This window comes from Argopecten irradians, chromosome 16 (assembly GCF_041381155.1).
Source record: "Argopecten irradians isolate NY chromosome 16, Ai_NY, whole genome shotgun sequence".
NCBI lineage: Eukaryota > Metazoa > Mollusca > Bivalvia > Pectinida > Pectinidae > Argopecten > Argopecten irradians.
In genome coordinates, this window is record NC_091149.1 from 19778738 (window position 1) to 19796062 (window position 17325).

The following is a 17325-nucleotide window of genomic DNA, read 5'->3' on the forward strand; positions in this document are numbered from 1 at the left end:
TTTATCATACCTATGATTGAAAACTAGTTTTTAATTAATACCTAGGGGTGTAACACTTGCTTTTTCTCATACCTACCGGTGTAATACTACTTTTCTCATACCTACCGGTGTAATACTACTTTTCTCATACCTACCGGTGTAAATACTACTTTTCTCATACCTACCGGTGTAATACTACTTTTTTATCATACCTACCGGTGTAAAATTACTTTTTATCATACCTACGGGTGTAAAATTACTTTTTCTCATATCTATGGGAGTAATACTACTTTTTCTCATACCTACGGGTGTAATACTACTTTTCTCATACCTACGGGTGTAATACTACTTTTCTCATACCTACCGGTGTAATGCTACTTTTTATCATACCTACCGGTGTAAAATTACTTTTTCTCATATCTATGGGAGTAATACTACTTTTTCTCATACCTACGGGTGTAATACTACTTTTCTCATACCTACCGGTGTAATACTACTTTTTTTCTCATACCTACCGGTGAAATATTACTTTTTCTCATACCTACGGGTGTAATACTATTTTTTCTCATACCTAGGGGTGTAAAACTACTTTTTTCTCATCCCTACCGGTGTAATACTAATTTTTATCATACCTACCGGTGTAATACTGCTTTTCTCATACCTACCGGTGTAATACTACTTTTCTCATACCTACCGGTGTAATATTACCTTTTTTCTTATACCTACCGGTGTAATACTACTTTTCTCATACCTACCGGTGTAATATTACCTTTTTTCTTATACCTACCGGTGTAATACTACTTTTCTCATACCTACCGGTGTAATATTACCTTTTTTCTCATACCTACCGGTGTAATACTACTTTTCTCATACCTACCGGTGTAATATTACCTTTTTTCTCATACCTACCGGTGTAATACTACTTTTCTTATACCTACCGGTGTAATATTACCTTTTTTCTTATACCTACCGGTGTAATACTACTTTTCTCATACCTACCGTGTAATATTACCTTTTTTCTCATACCTACCGGTGTAATACTACTTTTCTTATACCTACCGGTGTAATATTACCTTTTTTCTCATACCTACCGGTGTAATACTACTTTTCTCATACCTACCGGTGTAATATTACCTTTTTTTTCTCATACCTACCGGTGTAATACTACTTTTCTCATACCTACCGGTGTAATATTACCTTTTTTCTCATACCTACCGGTGTAATACTACTTTTCTCATACCTACCGGTGTAATATTACCTTTTTTCTCATACCTACCGGTGTAATACTACTTTTCTCATACCTACCGGTGTAATACTACTTTTCTCATACCTACCGGTGTAATATTACCTTTTTTCTTATACCTACCGGTGTAATACTACTTTTCTCATACCTACCGGTGTAATATTACCTTTTTTCTTATACCTACCGGTGTAATACTACTTTTCTCATACCTACCGGGTGTAATATTACCTTTTTTCTTATACCTACCGGTGTAATACTACTTTTCTCATACCTACCGGTGTAATATTACCTTTTTTTCTTATACCTACCGGTGTAATACTACTTTTCTCATACCTACCGGTGTAATATTACTTTTTTCTCATACCATACCGGGTGTAATACTACTTTTCTCATACCTACCGGTGTTATATATACTTTTTTCTCATACCTACCGGTGTAATACAACTTTTTTTTTTCATACCACCTAACCGGTGTTGTATTACTACCTTTTCTCATACCTACGGTGTAGATATTACCTTTTTTCTCATACCTACCGGTGTAATATACGTTTTCTCATACCTACGGTGTAATATTACCTTTTTTATTATACCTACGGTGCAATACTAATGTTTTCTCATACCTATGGGTGTATTACTAATTTTTTTCTCATTCCTACGAGTGTAATTCTAGATTTTTTTTCATACTTACTGGTGTAATACAAGGTTTTTCTCATATTTACGGGTTGTAATACTTGTTTCTTAATGGTATTATTGGAAATTTGTCAAAAAGAATGAAATAATCATTATAATAATAATTATTATAATGGAGTCAAAGAGTCTTCTCACATGTGGTCGAACACATAAAATGCACAGTATTTACAGCAGTAAATTTAAAATGTCGAGTCAGACTACCCATGACTCTGTACTTACCTCAAACATGGGAACTTCATAGATGTTTACTCCTCCAACGTCTAACATGTCATTTCTTAACCGAGGGTATGCAGGAGTAGGGCAGAGGAAAACATCTGTAAATAATCAATTTCTAATTCGAGCATAGGAAACAGGCAGATGGCGGAATATTCCTAAAGAAGATAGACTATGTAATATGTGTTTGGAACATGTTGGATATGAGTTTTATTATTTGTTTGTTTGTAATAATGTTGTTGTCCAAAACTTGCAACGAAAGTATATTCCAAACTACTTCTGAATTAACCAAAATAATAAAAAGATGAAAGGATTGATATCACTATGTAATAAGAGTGTCCTAAATGGACTGTCCCTTTTTCTTAAAAAAACTTAAACCTCTTCTATTACCGTAATAATGATGCTACTATAAAATCAAAATATATTACATTTATCATTTAAGTTTTTTTTTTCTTATTTCATACATGTGCAATGTACAAATGTTGGGAGTAATTGCTATTAATAATGTTATGTACATATACTTGTCCATCCTGTCATGCCTATACATTTGTATTTGTTATACCCCTTAATTTACACATTATAATGTGTATGGATGTAAAATAAAATCGTTGAAATCGTTGAAAACGTCTATAAATAGTAATTTTTTTATCCGAGCATAGGCAAACATCTGTAAATGATAAATTTATAATTTGAGCAAAAAAAAAAACTATTAATACGACATTTCTTATACAAACATGTTTATCCGAGCATACGAAAACATCTGCACACAGGAACTTGCATTTATTATCGACAGTAGACAATATCCTGGGTGATGTAGTGGTTAAGTCACTCGGCATAAACAGGAAAAGGTCAGGGGTCACCTGTTCGATCACTTTGGTTTTGTACGGACGCACCGGTTTCTTCTTACTCGTATACCCGAGCATTGACAATCGGAACTCATCGGATTTAAAACATAACCTCGGATGTGATAGGTGTAAGAATATGTAGAAAAACCAAACATTTCCATCGCCGGAAAACCTAATTACGCCATAACTGCGCATAAGAAAATGAATAGTAATTGAAATGTTGAAATTACATAGTCTAAATTAAATGTAGCCATATTACCTTCGAGACGGTCAACAAGCAGCATCGATGAACTAACAAGGGTTTTAGACTGGTTCCCGCCTCAGTTACCTCCCTTGCGTACGCTTCACTAAGGACCGGTAGCGAGTAACCATCTTGAGTGAGAATTCCTACTCTAGAGTGCGCATCATTTCTGCGCTTGATATGTCATCATGGAGACGGCTACTTCCGTTAAAAGAAATAACGTCATTAACGTCGGTCCTATGAGCACCCTAAACTCTGTTAGCACGAAATGATTTCAAAACTGATAACCTAATTCACTTTTGTTTATATATCGTTCAATAAAATTAATTTATTCTTTACGATAAGATCCGTCGCTTCGTGCGTAAAGGGGTTTTCCACGTCTAATAAAGTGGTGCCAGCGAACCGGATATGTAGATTGACCAATCAGAAAAATCATCATGGTTACCCGCTACCGGTCCCTAGTGAGCGGAGCGCAGCCTTGCGATAGTAGAGAACTAATTATGGGAAGGGAACTAGTCTAACAAGGGTGTCTCCTCGGTGACAACCAGTTGTTATTAAAAAATAGTCCCTTAGTCTCAAAATGGAATCCCTTGCGTCACATCCGAGGTCAATGTACGACAGTTACATCCGAGGCGTTCCGAGTGGAGCATTGAGGGGAATTTGTTAAGGTGTACAACCTAGTTCACAATTGATATCTAGTTTATCTAGTATCGATACTTGGACAGTGTGTCTTGTTATAGGCGTTTAAAGGCCCACTACCTTTCCAAAACGGCTTTTTTTTTCAAAATGGGAATGTAAAACTAAATTGAAATTTTTTTAGAGTTGCAAATGTTATAAGCTTACAGTCAGAAATACACTTATCATCACCTTCTAAACACTTTAATTAGATAAATCAAATGTTAATTTTCATAGCGCGGGTCGTCTTATGTTTCCCGCCGTCGTCCTAATTACCGCGCATTAGTAGACTATCACTGCGGCAGACGGCAAAACTTCACTGTTAACATCGATTACGCAGACAAGTTCGCATTTGTTTGGTGTTTTAAGCTCATCTTAGGTCATCGATATAATTCTTATGATGTTCTACATTTTTTAAGTCACTTTTAATGATTGTTTCGGTAGGGTAGTGGCCTTTAAATACTAAGGGAAATTGGGGTCTGTTTAGGAAAAGACCACTATTTTTTCCCCAATAGGTCGAAGGAAGACTCGGATTTTTGACCCGTAAGACCTATTCTGTATTTGCATATTACAGAGTTATCTGCCCTTGGGGGTAGGTATCGATTGTTACGTCATTTGTTTACGAGTGTAACGTCATATTTTTCGGGACAATATGAACTTCCGTTAATTGACCCATCCCCGACTCCGCCCCTTTTTATTTTTTGACCAATGAAAATAATTCACCCCTTCACCTCGGTCCTGTCGTCACGCCCCCCGCCATTAGGTCGGACAAACACGGCGCTTGACCGACCTGCCTTGGACTTTACATTTACGACCGTTTCTGATACTATAACGGTGAAAGGATGCACATTTGGTCTATGAAACTTTGACATTCGGTATCCGGACCATGTGAGAGATGTAAGAGCAACATTTATCGATGTTGAGGTGGATTCGCACATGTAACAGACTCCACGATTAGCTGGATGTTGACAAAATCGACAAACACGTTTTGTTCAAAGGTACGTTTTCGTAAGTTTTTTTTAAAATTATTTTTAAATATTTCAAAGTTAGAATAAGAATAGTCATATATTATATACAGTTGGTAGTAGACTAAAGGTTACACATTGTGCACACGGTGTGAACTACGAGTGGACACGGAGTGCACGAGGTTTAGACTACAGGTAGACACGGAGTGCACGAGGTTTAGACTACAGGTAGACACGGAGTGCACAAGATTTAGACTACAGGTAGACACGGAGTGCACAAGATTTAGACTACAGGTAGACACGGAGTGCACTACGTGTGAACACGGTGTCCACTACAGGTGGACATCGTGTCCAGGTAAAATGTCCACTACATCCAGACCACAGACAGACTAGATGATGTGCCACAGAAATATGAGAAAATATGTATTGATTCTGCAGTCTATATGGACTTTGACAGATAGAAATAGTTATTGCGATCAGAAACATAATATTCATTGCAACATAAAAATTGCCGTTAATTACTGGAAATCATTTGTACTGCAATGTTTATTTGAATAGATACATATAAAGTAAAATGTATCAATATATATTATCAAACAATTTAATTTATAAATAAGGACGTTAATTATAGAATTTATAAAAGCAAATTAACTGCGTTGAAAATTAACTGCGTACGGTAAACCACATACCGGTTATGTCTCATCAATGGATAGTTCCCAGTAAAAACTGTTTTTCTTAGCTAGTGATAAGTAGTTTAAAGATGATTTTTTTTTTCGTACGCATAAAGTGATGAACCTTGCGTGGAGTAAGATTTTTAGTATAAGCAAATCGTCGCCAAAGAGATATTTTGATCGGCAAATTATTTTGATTAAAAAGAATATATTGATGGGCATAATAAAAGCAAGGACATATAAACATAAACAAATTAAATTCTTCATAAAATGTTTAACTATGTATGTTTGGAATATAGTTTTCTAAACGGCAAGGTGCGCGAAATAGTTTGTATAATACGTATACATTTGCTACATGGAACCTGGCGCGTTGCAAAGCATTGGAAAAATGAGAAATCGTTCATAGACGTTAAAAATCGGCATTAGAAATTACACTTTATTACACTCAATCGATTGAGAAACCTGTAAGCACTGGCTTAAGAAAGCAAAAATTTATTATCGGGCATGTGGCTGCTCGTTAGCATCAACACTGTTTATGTTCAAAGGACCGATCGCTAAAATGTAGGTCACATGTCTGATAACAAACAGACAGAATCAAAATAAATCCAACTTCTACCCAGTTAAACTGTAGATTCATAGTTGTTGATTAGATTCTGAATTTGTCATAATTATTTTAATTCTAGAAACCTTGATAATTTGACAATATCCTTATTTTGACCTTCTTTTACAAACCGCGTGAGTTATATGATAACAATATATATATTAATGTATGATCCATACATGTAGTATATTGTTCACTTAAATTTGCCTGCTCGAAAGGTAGACCCCTAGGCTAGGACTGCAGTTGCCATGGTCACTTGGACTTCATACTGTTCCATCAACCACACGGGTATGATAATCTAAATTACCTAACATTGGCCAGAGTGGGACCAGGGGCCTGGGGCCTTCTTTGGGCACCCTTCAATATGTTCAGTCAAGTGTATCACAGACTAACAACACCTGTATACATGTAGTACCTTATCCCAACCCCAGGAGGTCCATTTATAGCATGCATGTACTTAGGTGGCAGCCTCTCTACATACATACATTGTACTCATCACACAAATACGTACAGTTATACAACAATGCTAGTCAATAGGGATATGTGTTTTAACTAGTAGTGCATTTTAATTTATTTGCTAATGAAGCTTTATATATTAAAATTAAAAATAATCTAAATACCAAGTGTATAGTTAACTAAAACATTTATTTCAAGATTATTGGAATACCATATTTCATCCAATATCTTTTCATTAATTTAATTTTTTTACACTGGTTTTTTACATATATCAGAAACCTGATTATCATGACTATGTATATAAAATACCATGTTACAATGTTGAATAAGTTCCTAATCTACATTAATTTTGATTATAATATATATATGTATTATTGGTTAATTCAAGGTTGTGACAGACATGCATTATTTACGCATTGTACAGCTACCGTCAGCTCCACTTCACGCCCCCCCCCCCCCCCCCCCCCCCCCCCCAGGAACCGGTGTACATGTTTACCCAGGCTCTACAACAAGCATGTACATGTATCTAAGAAGAATGGTACTTATGTGTTTCAAACTCATGAACATATGTGATTTTTAAACGGTAAAGTATATTTGTTTGTCTTAACAAACTTCCATAGAAACAATTCTAAAATCACATATTATATAAGGATACTGCCCCCATTCTCATAAAGCCGTGCAAACACAGAAGGTAACGATTCTGCCCTCTGGCCATCTATCGATGGTCACCTTGAGGCACCTGTATAGCTGGATACTGTGGCTTACCTGTATGTTTGACAAGTTATAATTATTGGACCATGACGCAATATACGGTCAAGATAACTTGCGGGGTTGGGATCATAAACTTATTGTGTGTACCGGTAATTAAGAATCAAAACAAGCTGAATTGGGTACTTGTAGGTAGACTAGCCACCAATTAGTGGAGGACGTCATATAGTTTGAAGTGGATTTAATTCTGCATGATCTTTTAAAGACGTTCAGTTTTTAATAAAGAATATGTAATTAAGTTTTTTTTTTACGTACAATACTTTTAGAACTTAAAATAGCAAGAAAAATATTATAAAAGTGTATATATTTTAATGAAAGACGATCTACAAGGGTATCGCTAGACAACTGATTGATAGGCACCAAATCTTTTTGTTTAAAAGCTATGTATTACCCGGTATATGATTGTATTACTGATAGCTTATTATAAAAGAAAAAGTGTCTCAAAAGCACATTAGGACTGGTTTTTGCTGCAATTCAAAGTTGTTTTTGACTTGTGAAAATGCTTGATGTAAATGATATATATATTTACCCATAAAACATTTACTTTTGAAAACGTAATATAGACAATTTAAGATAAGAAATGGAAACTACTGATATAATATTAAATAGACATATACTTAATGAATATAAATCAATCTTTATTACTTTTGCAGTGAAAAGGTTTTATTCATGTATACTAAAACATATTGTATTATATAGTTATATATACTGTACATTAAATTGTAGATGTTGTAATTAAAAAAAAATAAACACTTAAAAATTATAATTATGTATTATTTCAAATTGAAGAACTTATTCTTCCCCGATCCCTAACTGTAACACATCACCTTGTCTGTCTAGGTCTCAATGTACCTGGACACGATGTCCACCTGTAGTGGACACCGTGTTCACACGTAGTGCACTCCGTGTCTACCTGTAGTCTAAATCTTGTGCACTCCGTGTCTACCTGTAGTCTAAATCTTGTGCACTCCGTGTCTACCTGTAGTCTAAACCTCGTGCACTCCGTGTCTACCTGTAGTCTAAACCTTGTGCACTCCGTGTCTACCTGTAGTCTAAACCTCGTGCACTCCGTGTCTACCTGTAGTCTAAACGTAGTGCACTCCGTGTGCACAAGGGTGTAACCTTTAGTCTACTACCAACTGTAGATATGTGTACGAAACGATATAAACGTAGTGAATCAATGCAAAACGTGACCAGTCGGTGAACGAGCAGACGACAGGTAGCTTGATCAGTGAGTAGGCGTACTACTGTACGGAAGCATTCATGCAGATCAATCAACAGTGACACTAGTGGCCTACGTGCGATTTCGATTTCAAGCAGGTATAGAGAATATGAAGTTATGGTTGAGGAATTAATGCACATGTAACTTGAAATAGACTTCAGCAATCAATGATCACATGGCACATTTAAATTTACTTCCCCGTGAAAATGTATTTAGTATTAAGGGGGGGGGGGGGGGGGGGTGTTGGCTGATATATGCGGGTAATAATCAATATTGAAACACGTTTTGAGAATAATTGTAGGAAAAATTAACAACAAGGATTTTACAAGAGTATCTTTCAGCAGAAAACGTACTTGCTATCACGTCTCATAGCTAGACTGTCAAAAGTCATAACAGCAACATTCACTAAAGGCTACATAACAGTACTTGACACAGGGACATGTAAATTCAGACAACACAGCGCATGTATTTTATATTTATATAGGGGTTTTAGGTATATAAGATGACCTGACCCCGATTTCACGAAACATTGACCCAGTCACATAAAGAGAAAAACTTAGGGTTTTGACTGAAGTCTGCATTTTTGTTTCTTAATTTTGGATTACAAATTAAAAATGGGTCTATATACAACTAAGAGAATGTACCGTACATCTTCTATACATGTAAGCGTGAGTTTGGACCAAATATTTTGTGATTTTTTTTTATTATTATTTTATACTATACACCGATACTCCAACTCGGGGTCGCTGTTACAAAGATCTAACAACATGTGTGACAAGGTTTTTAAGTATGCATATTTATTGACTCCATTAATTTAAAGTAATATTAATTATTGTAATACATTTTGTTTCATATCAGCACTTCCATGGCGGGCATGGGCCTAATAGCAGAGACACAAAAGGTTCACACCCTGTGCGTCAACCACCTCAGAGGAAAAAATCATTTTTCCACCATCAGTAAACAGGAAAGGTAAATTGATTACAATGCATTACAAAGTATCAGTTATTATGTGTACAGGCTACAACACATTCACATCAGTGAGAGCTGTACCTCCATTGTAGTATTTGTACATGTCCGAGTGATTGAAGATGTCCCAATATATTCCACAATCCCTTCGTCTCTGGGTCACAAGTTCGAATACCATGAGGGGCAGTTGTGAGGTACTTTTCTCCGGGTACTCCAGCTTTCATCCACCAACAAACTGGCACGGCCCCAAATTACGCTATAATTATACTTGTATTATTACTTGAAATCAAATTTTGAAGGGCTAAAGTGTCTGTAGAGGTCATACAATTATACATGTATGTAATAATTTAATATGTCAAATTATTTAACGAGTTTATCAAATTTCATATTAAGTACTGCAGCCGCAAGTGTATGGATGCATAGAAAACAAATCAATTTCGTTTCTTTATAGGAGTAACGTGACGCTACCCAACATTGGAACACTTTTTGAAGATAATTGTAAAAATTTTCTTACTTGTGCTTGAATCCAGATTGTTTTCTTAATATTCCACAAATAGATGCCTTTATTTTAAATTTCATGATATGTTTACTTGTCAGCAGTGCATATGTTAATAAAGTTTTGAGATAAAATTATATATGAGAGTCTGAAATTAAAGAATGTCAAGGCTCAAATGAAGCGACCCCATCCCAACTTCCTTTGGAGAGGCTGAGACTGTTAACGAATAAATATCAATGTTTGAAAAAGAAATGAAAACAAGGGTTTACAGGATAATTTTATGTTAATAAGTCTTTTAAATTATTTAAACTAATTATTTGTATTGACCAAACAGACTTTCAAGGCTTTAATATAAACTAACCAATGCAAAATGTTATATAATATATACAATGTCTTGATTTTCAAAAGGTCTATATGAGAGATTAGTGTCAAGAACTAAGAAGCATTGTTTGAGTTTATGGAATTATTTATATATATATATGATATGTCTCTTCATTTGATTTCAGGGGTGTTCCGATGGACGTTTTGTAATTTGGCAATTAAGAGAACATCCAACATAGACAGGAAAAAATCTTCTTTGACACTCTATGCAGATACCAAACATTACAGAGAAAATTTTCCAGCTCTTCAGTTCAAACTGACAAGCAATAACATCATTTTAATGTTCATGAACTTGAGACAAATGAGGAGCAGTTCAGATACTACACTGGATTTACAACACAACAGTATGATTATATTGTGAACTTTTTTGTACTGTACCAGATGTTGCAGAATACCCTATCAACTTGCCTACCAATGGACAGAAAGAAGTTATGTCACTGTCTGTTGAAAATCAACTGTTATTACATGTAGTTATATTGAAAGTCTGTCACGACTTTGATTATGTGAATCTTGGTTACAGATTTGGCTTTAGAAACCAAACTGCAAGTGTATTGTTCCCAACTGGATGGATTACTTGTATTTATGATGTGGAGAATTTTCTATCTGGCCATCAAGAGATGTTATATATGAACACATGCCCAAAGTTCATCAGCTGGAGTTTCCAACCACATTTGCTGTATTTGATTGCACAGAAATAAAGATTTCTAAACCAACATCATTGTCTGCATATTCCAAAACCCACTCGGATTATAAGTCTACAAACACATTGAACTTCAGAGTCTTGTGGCATGTGATCCAAGAGGTTCAATTATTTTTATACCTGTGTTATTTGATGAATTTATGTCTAACAAGGAAATATTCAAGCAGTCAGGGTGTCGGGAAATGCTGAAAAAGCTTGTGGAGAGATACCTACATGATATGGATGGCATCATGACCGACAAAGGATTTAACATTCATTCGGAGATTGAGGAGTGTAATCTCAAGTTCATCTCTGGAATTCATTACACAATTTTGGTATAATTTTGTTCATTTTATGTACACGTAAAATTTTGATATCAAAAGTAAATGTAGAAAAGGCATAACAATGATAACATGCCATTTTCCCTGCTGTAAGAAGACATTTAATGAACATAAATTTGCAGGTCTGAGGTTACAATCATATGCTCATGATGCTTTTACTTAAAAGCATATTTTATGAAAATGATTTCAAAATTACAACACAGTATAAACTGTATACATGTTGACATAATACTGTAACTTCTGTAATTTCTTTACATTCTAAACAGAGAATTCTTTAAACTGATGTTGTACAGTTCAAAACATTTCTCAAAATCAAAACACCTATCTTCTCATCATCACAGGTTATAAGTATTATTTAACTGATGTGTTATATGATATATTATACCATTATTGGGCATTCTATATTCTTTATTGCAAGATTTCAAGAAAAGTTTAAGGCTGCAAAATAAAGCTATTTATGGTGTATTATTAGAGTTGGTTTCATTGTTTTTATCTGATCATGAGATGTATGAGCACTGTCGCTAAGACTACATTGTAAGACTGCAGTTGCTATCAGAACTTGTGCTTGAGACAAGCTCAAGAATTTACGAGAGAAATAACATAGGAGCTAATACAAGCAGCTGTGACCCGAGTTAGTTATACATATGTATCACAAGGTAACTCCTGTGACTCAACTGACGAGTACTACGTCAAGAGTAAATAAACCACGGTTATAACGAACATTTACCAGTAGATCAAGTGAGCTTTTTATTTTCATTTCGACTGCCTTGTGTTTGCAGTAATAATGAACCTGATAGCTATCCTTTATGATAATATTTCCTTGATTCGTTAAAGCCGTGTTTACTGTAGACGAAGTACTTCCTGACGGCTACGTATCGCTGAGTAGTTGCGTTCGGAACTGTCTGTCATTCGAGCGAGGGGGCGGAGCCAAAGGTAAGGTAATATTTGTAAACATTTATAAATACACATGGAAAGCCTGCATATACAGTTAAAGTTTTTTTTACTTTGCCTGCAACACATGGGCAAATAGATAAAGATATTCTCACTGTATTTATGTCGAGATGCAGCAGATGCGGCTGGTCATTTGTTTCGTTGGCTCCGAAACTGACAGTTTATCGATGCTGGTTTTGTTAGTTTAACTTTCCCAAGATACGCCTCAATAAAATATTTGAAACCCCAATGGAGCCTATTGTGTTGATTTTAAACTGATGGATTCTTTTGAATACTTTTAAAGAATAGTCGTGCGGAAGATCCTTCAAGTTGCTGCACGGATTATCGCAGCATCCGCCATCTTTCCTCAGTGTTTGTCCGACCTAGCAACAGTAACCATGCTTCGGGAAAGTGGGCGGAGCTTAGCTCCGATTGGGGATGGGTCAATTGCGCTCACAAAATAATTACGTAGCAATCGATACCTACCCGCAAGGGACCTAACTCTGTAATATGCAAAGATGGAATACTACCTCCAACATCTCCAAGAGTGAACGCCATGGCGTTCAGGGCAGCAGCCACTCCAACTACAAGGATGATCTGGAAACAAAAGTGGATAGATAATATCAACAAATCAAATGAAAACGTCACGTAAATTATATTCTTGATCATTTATCTATGTATTGACATTGAATGTAACTATCATCCTCAACGAATGAGCAAACTCGATTGTTTCAGAACCATCGTCACATTCTATATAGTCTGCTTAATTTAAGTATAATTCCAATCAGCATACTAAGTGTAGGCAATTTCACATAAGAATGAGCACTATGTTTCTTCCATCGATATACCATATGGTTTCACGTTTCAGGATTTCTCAATATTGCTGTCATTTTTCTCAAAATTTATTATTATTTAAAATACATTTTCTTATTAACATATTATTGAATTTTTTGTTTGTTTGAAGTTTTGTTAATGATATATATTTTATACTTATTTTTTTTCTTTTGCTTAATGTCTAAAAGATCTCCAGCTTGTAAAGACGCATCATAATTGTTGCAGTACTACTTATACTGCTGTAAAAACGACAAGCCACAATTTGGCGTAACAGAAAAAGATTTCGCGTGCCACACAAAAGATTTCGCGTAATAGACAATAGATTTGCGTAACACATAGAAGATTTCGCGTAACTTACAAGATATGTTTGTACTCACAAAAAGATCCGCGTAACTCACAAACTCACAAAAGATTTCGCGTGGCACACACAATTTTTCGCGTTACTCACAAAATATTACGAGTAACTTACAACAAATTTCGCCTAACCAAAAAAAAAAAACCCAAACATTTCACGACAAAAAATTGCCGTAGCTCAATAGATATTTCGCGTAACTTACAAAAAGAGTCATAAACAAAAGTTAATTTATCTGAACATGCGTTAAACTTACTGATGGGGCTCTTTCTCTGTAAACTTAGTGATGGGGCTCTATCTCGGTAAACTTAGTGATGGGACTCTTTCTCGGTAAACTTAGTGATGGGGCACTTTACCAGTAAACTTAGTGATGGGGCTCTTTCTCGGTAAACTTAGTGATGGGGCTCTTTCTCGGTAAACTTAGTGATGGGGCTTTTTCTCGGTAAACTTAATGATGGGGCACTTTATCAGTAAACTTAGTGATGGGGCTCTTTCTCTGTAAACTTTGTGATGGGGCTCTATCTCGGTAAACTTAGTGATGGGACTCTTTCTCGGTAAACTTAGTGATGGGGCACTTTACCAGTAAACTTAGTGATGGGGCTCTATCTCGGTAAACTTTGTGATGGGGCTCTATCTCGGTAAACTTAGTGATGGGACTCTTTCTCGGTAAACTTAGTGATGGGGCGCTTTATCAGTAAACTTAGTGATGGGGCTCTATCTCGGTAAACTTAGTGATGGGGCTCTTTCTCGGTAAATTTAGTGATGGAGCTCTTTCTCGGTAAGCTTGGTGAATGGGCTCTTTCTCGGTAAACTTAATGATGGGGCTCTTTCCCGGTAAACTTAGTGATGGAGCTCTTTCTCGGTAAACTTAGTGATGGTAGCTCTTTCTCGGTAAATTTAGTGATGGAGCTCTTTCTCGGTAAACTTAATGATGGGGCTCTTTCTCGGTAAACTTAGTGATGGGGCTCTTTCTCGGTAAACTTAGTGATGGGGCTCTTTCTCGGTAAATTTAGTGATGGAGCTCTTTCTCGGTAAACTTAGTGATGGGGCTAGCGCTCTTTCCCGGTAAACTTAGTGATGGGGCTAGCGCTCTTTCCCGGTAAACTTAGTGATGGAGCTCTTTCTCGGTAAATTTAGTTATGGAGCTCTTTCTCGGTAAACTTAATGATGGGGCTCTTTCTCGGTAAATTTAGTGATGGGACTCTTTCTCGGTAAACTTAATGATGGGGCTCTTTCTCGGTAAGCTCTTTCTCGGTAAACTTAGTGATGGCGCTCTTTCTCGGTAAACTTAGTGATGGGGGCTAGCGCTCTTTCCCGGTAAACTTAGTGATGGAGCTCTTTCTCGGTAAACTTAGTGATGGGACTCTTTCTCGGTAAATTTAGTGATGGAGCTATTTCTCGGTAAACTTAGTGATGGGGCTCTTTCTCGGTAAATTTAGTGATGGAGCTCTTTCTCGGTAAACTTAATGATGGGGCTCTTTCTCGGTAAATTTAGTGATGGGGCTCTTTCTCGGTAAATTTAGTGATGGAGCTCTTTCTCGGTAAACTTAGTGATGGGGCTAGCGCTCTTTCCCGGTAAAATTAGTGATGGGGCTAGCGCTCTTTCCCGGTAAACTTAGTGATAGAGCTCTATCTCGGTAAACTTAGTGATGGGGCTCTTTCTCGGTAAATTTAGTGATGGAGCTCTTTCTCGGTAAACTTAATGATGGGGCTCTTTCTCGGTAAATTTAGTGATGGGGCTCTTTCTCGGTAAACTTAATGATGGGGCTCTTTCTCGGTAAACTTAGTGATGGGGCTCTTTCTCGGTAAATTTAGTGATGGAGCTCTTTCTCGGTAAACTTAATGATGGGGCTCTTTCTCGGTTAACTTAGTGATGGGGCTCTTTCTCGGTAAACTTAATGATGGGGCTCTTTCTCGGTAAACTTAGTGATGGGGCTCTTTCTCGGTAAACTTAGTGATGGGGCTCTTTCTCGGTAAACTTAGTGATGGGGCTCTTTCTCAGTAAACTTAGTGATGGGGCTCTTTCTCGGTAAATTTAGTGATGGGACTCTTTCTTGGTAAACTTAATGATGGGGCTCTTTCTCGGTAAACTTAATGATGGGGCTCTTTCTCGGTAAATTTAGTGATGGGACTCTTTCTCGGTAAACTTAATGATGGGGCTCTTTCTCGGTAAATTTAGTGATGGAGCTCTTTCTCGGTAAACTTAGTGATGGGGCTAGCGCTCTTTCCCGGTAAACTTAGTGATGGGGCTAGCGCTCTTTCCCGGTAAACTTAGTGATGGAGCTCTTTCTCGGTAAACTTAGTGATGGGGCTCTTTCTCGGTAAATTTAGTGATGGAGCTCTTTCTCGGTAAACTTAGTGATGGGGCTCTTTCTCGGTAAATTTAGTGATGGAGCTCTTTCTCGGTAAACTTAATGAATGGGCTCTTTCTCGGTAAACTTAGTGATGGGGCTCTTTCTCGGTAAATTTAGTGATGGAGCTCTTTCTCGGTAAACTTAGTGATGGGGCTAGCGCTCTTCCCCGGTAAACTTAGTGATGGGGCTAGCGCTCTTTCCCGGTAAACTTAGTGATGGAGCTCTTTCTCGGTAAACTTAGTAATGGGGCTCTTTCTCGGTTTAGTGATGGGGATCTTTCTCGGTAAATTTAGTGATGGGGCTCTTTCTCGGTAAACTTAATGATGGGGCTCTTTCTCGGTAAATTTAGTGATAGGGCTCTTTCTCGGTAAACTTAATGATGGGGCTCTTTCTCGGTAAACTTAGTGATGGGGCTCTTTCTCGGTAAATTTAGTGTTGGAGCTCTTTCTCGGTAAACTTAATGATGGGGCTCTTTCTCGGTAAACTTAGTGATGGGGCTCTTTCTCGGTAAACTTAATGATGGGGCTCTTTACCAGTAAACTTAGTGATGGGGCTCTTTCTCGGTAAACTTAATGATGGGGCTCTTTCTCGGTAAACTTAGTGATGGGGCTCTTTCTCGGTAAACTTAGTGATGGGGCTCTTTCTCGGTAAACTTAGTGATGGGGCTCTTTCTCAGTAAACTTAGTGATGGGGCTAGTTATCGTTACACTTAGTCATAGGTTTTTTTTTATCTCGAAATGAAATCGTGGTGAAAATGAAGCATCAATTAAATCTTGAAATGAACTCGAACCAAAATTTTTTTTTTTCACTTTATTTCTATTTTGTAAAAGTAAATCGGGAATTATATCTTCAAATATATGCCTTTTACTCAGTATCCCAATAACTTAAGGCAAATCTTACCTTTTCTTCTTCAATTCTATCTTTGCTGTTGAAACGCTCTTCTATAAAGTTGGCAACTGTTTTACGTACGCTGAAATAAAAACATATAGTGTGATTCTGTAAAATTAGCACAGAGTTAACTGCCCTTTGATGTAGGTAAATACTGTGACGTCATTAGTTTGTGACGTGTTTTGTTGCCTTTGTTACCCTTCACTATATTACACATTGTATTGTTTGGCTATTCCACCATTCCAGGCAATACCGTACTGCCTATTATGCAATTAAAGCATTTGTCTGATGTCTATAGCTTGATTACTCGACCACAAAAAACAATATTGACCGACGATGTTGTGCGGTGTCGATTCCAGATACATTCATTGTTTTATTAACCACAAAGTTTTATGTAGATCTACATAAAACATTTTTAAACTTAATAGTTATTTCCACAACTTCTTCGAACGTTTTAAAACACAGTATTAAATAAGTTTTTATAATGCATTTTCATGTTAAGGCATGTTTTCAGTTATTTTATCAGTGGTACCAGA

At 36.5% G+C, this 17325-nt stretch overlaps 2 long non-coding RNA genes across 2 annotated transcripts; one reads left to right on the top strand and one right to left on the bottom strand.

Moving 5' to 3' along the window:
• Positions 1 to 2128: 2128 nt before the first annotated feature.
• On the bottom strand, positions 2129 to 16884 carry LOC138310518 (uncharacterized). The gene is made up of 3 exons (XR_011206448.1): positions 16802 to 16884; positions 12892 to 12958; positions 2129 to 2225 (listed from the first exon to the last, which is right to left on the bottom strand). It is a non-coding gene; the product is annotated as an uncharacterized lncRNA (long non-coding RNA).
• On the top strand, positions 4557 to 11124 carry LOC138310427 (uncharacterized). The gene is made up of 3 exons (XR_011206427.1): positions 4557 to 4883; positions 9427 to 9537; positions 10537 to 11124. It is a non-coding gene; the product is annotated as an uncharacterized lncRNA (long non-coding RNA).
• Positions 16885 to 17325: the final 441 nt, after the last annotated feature.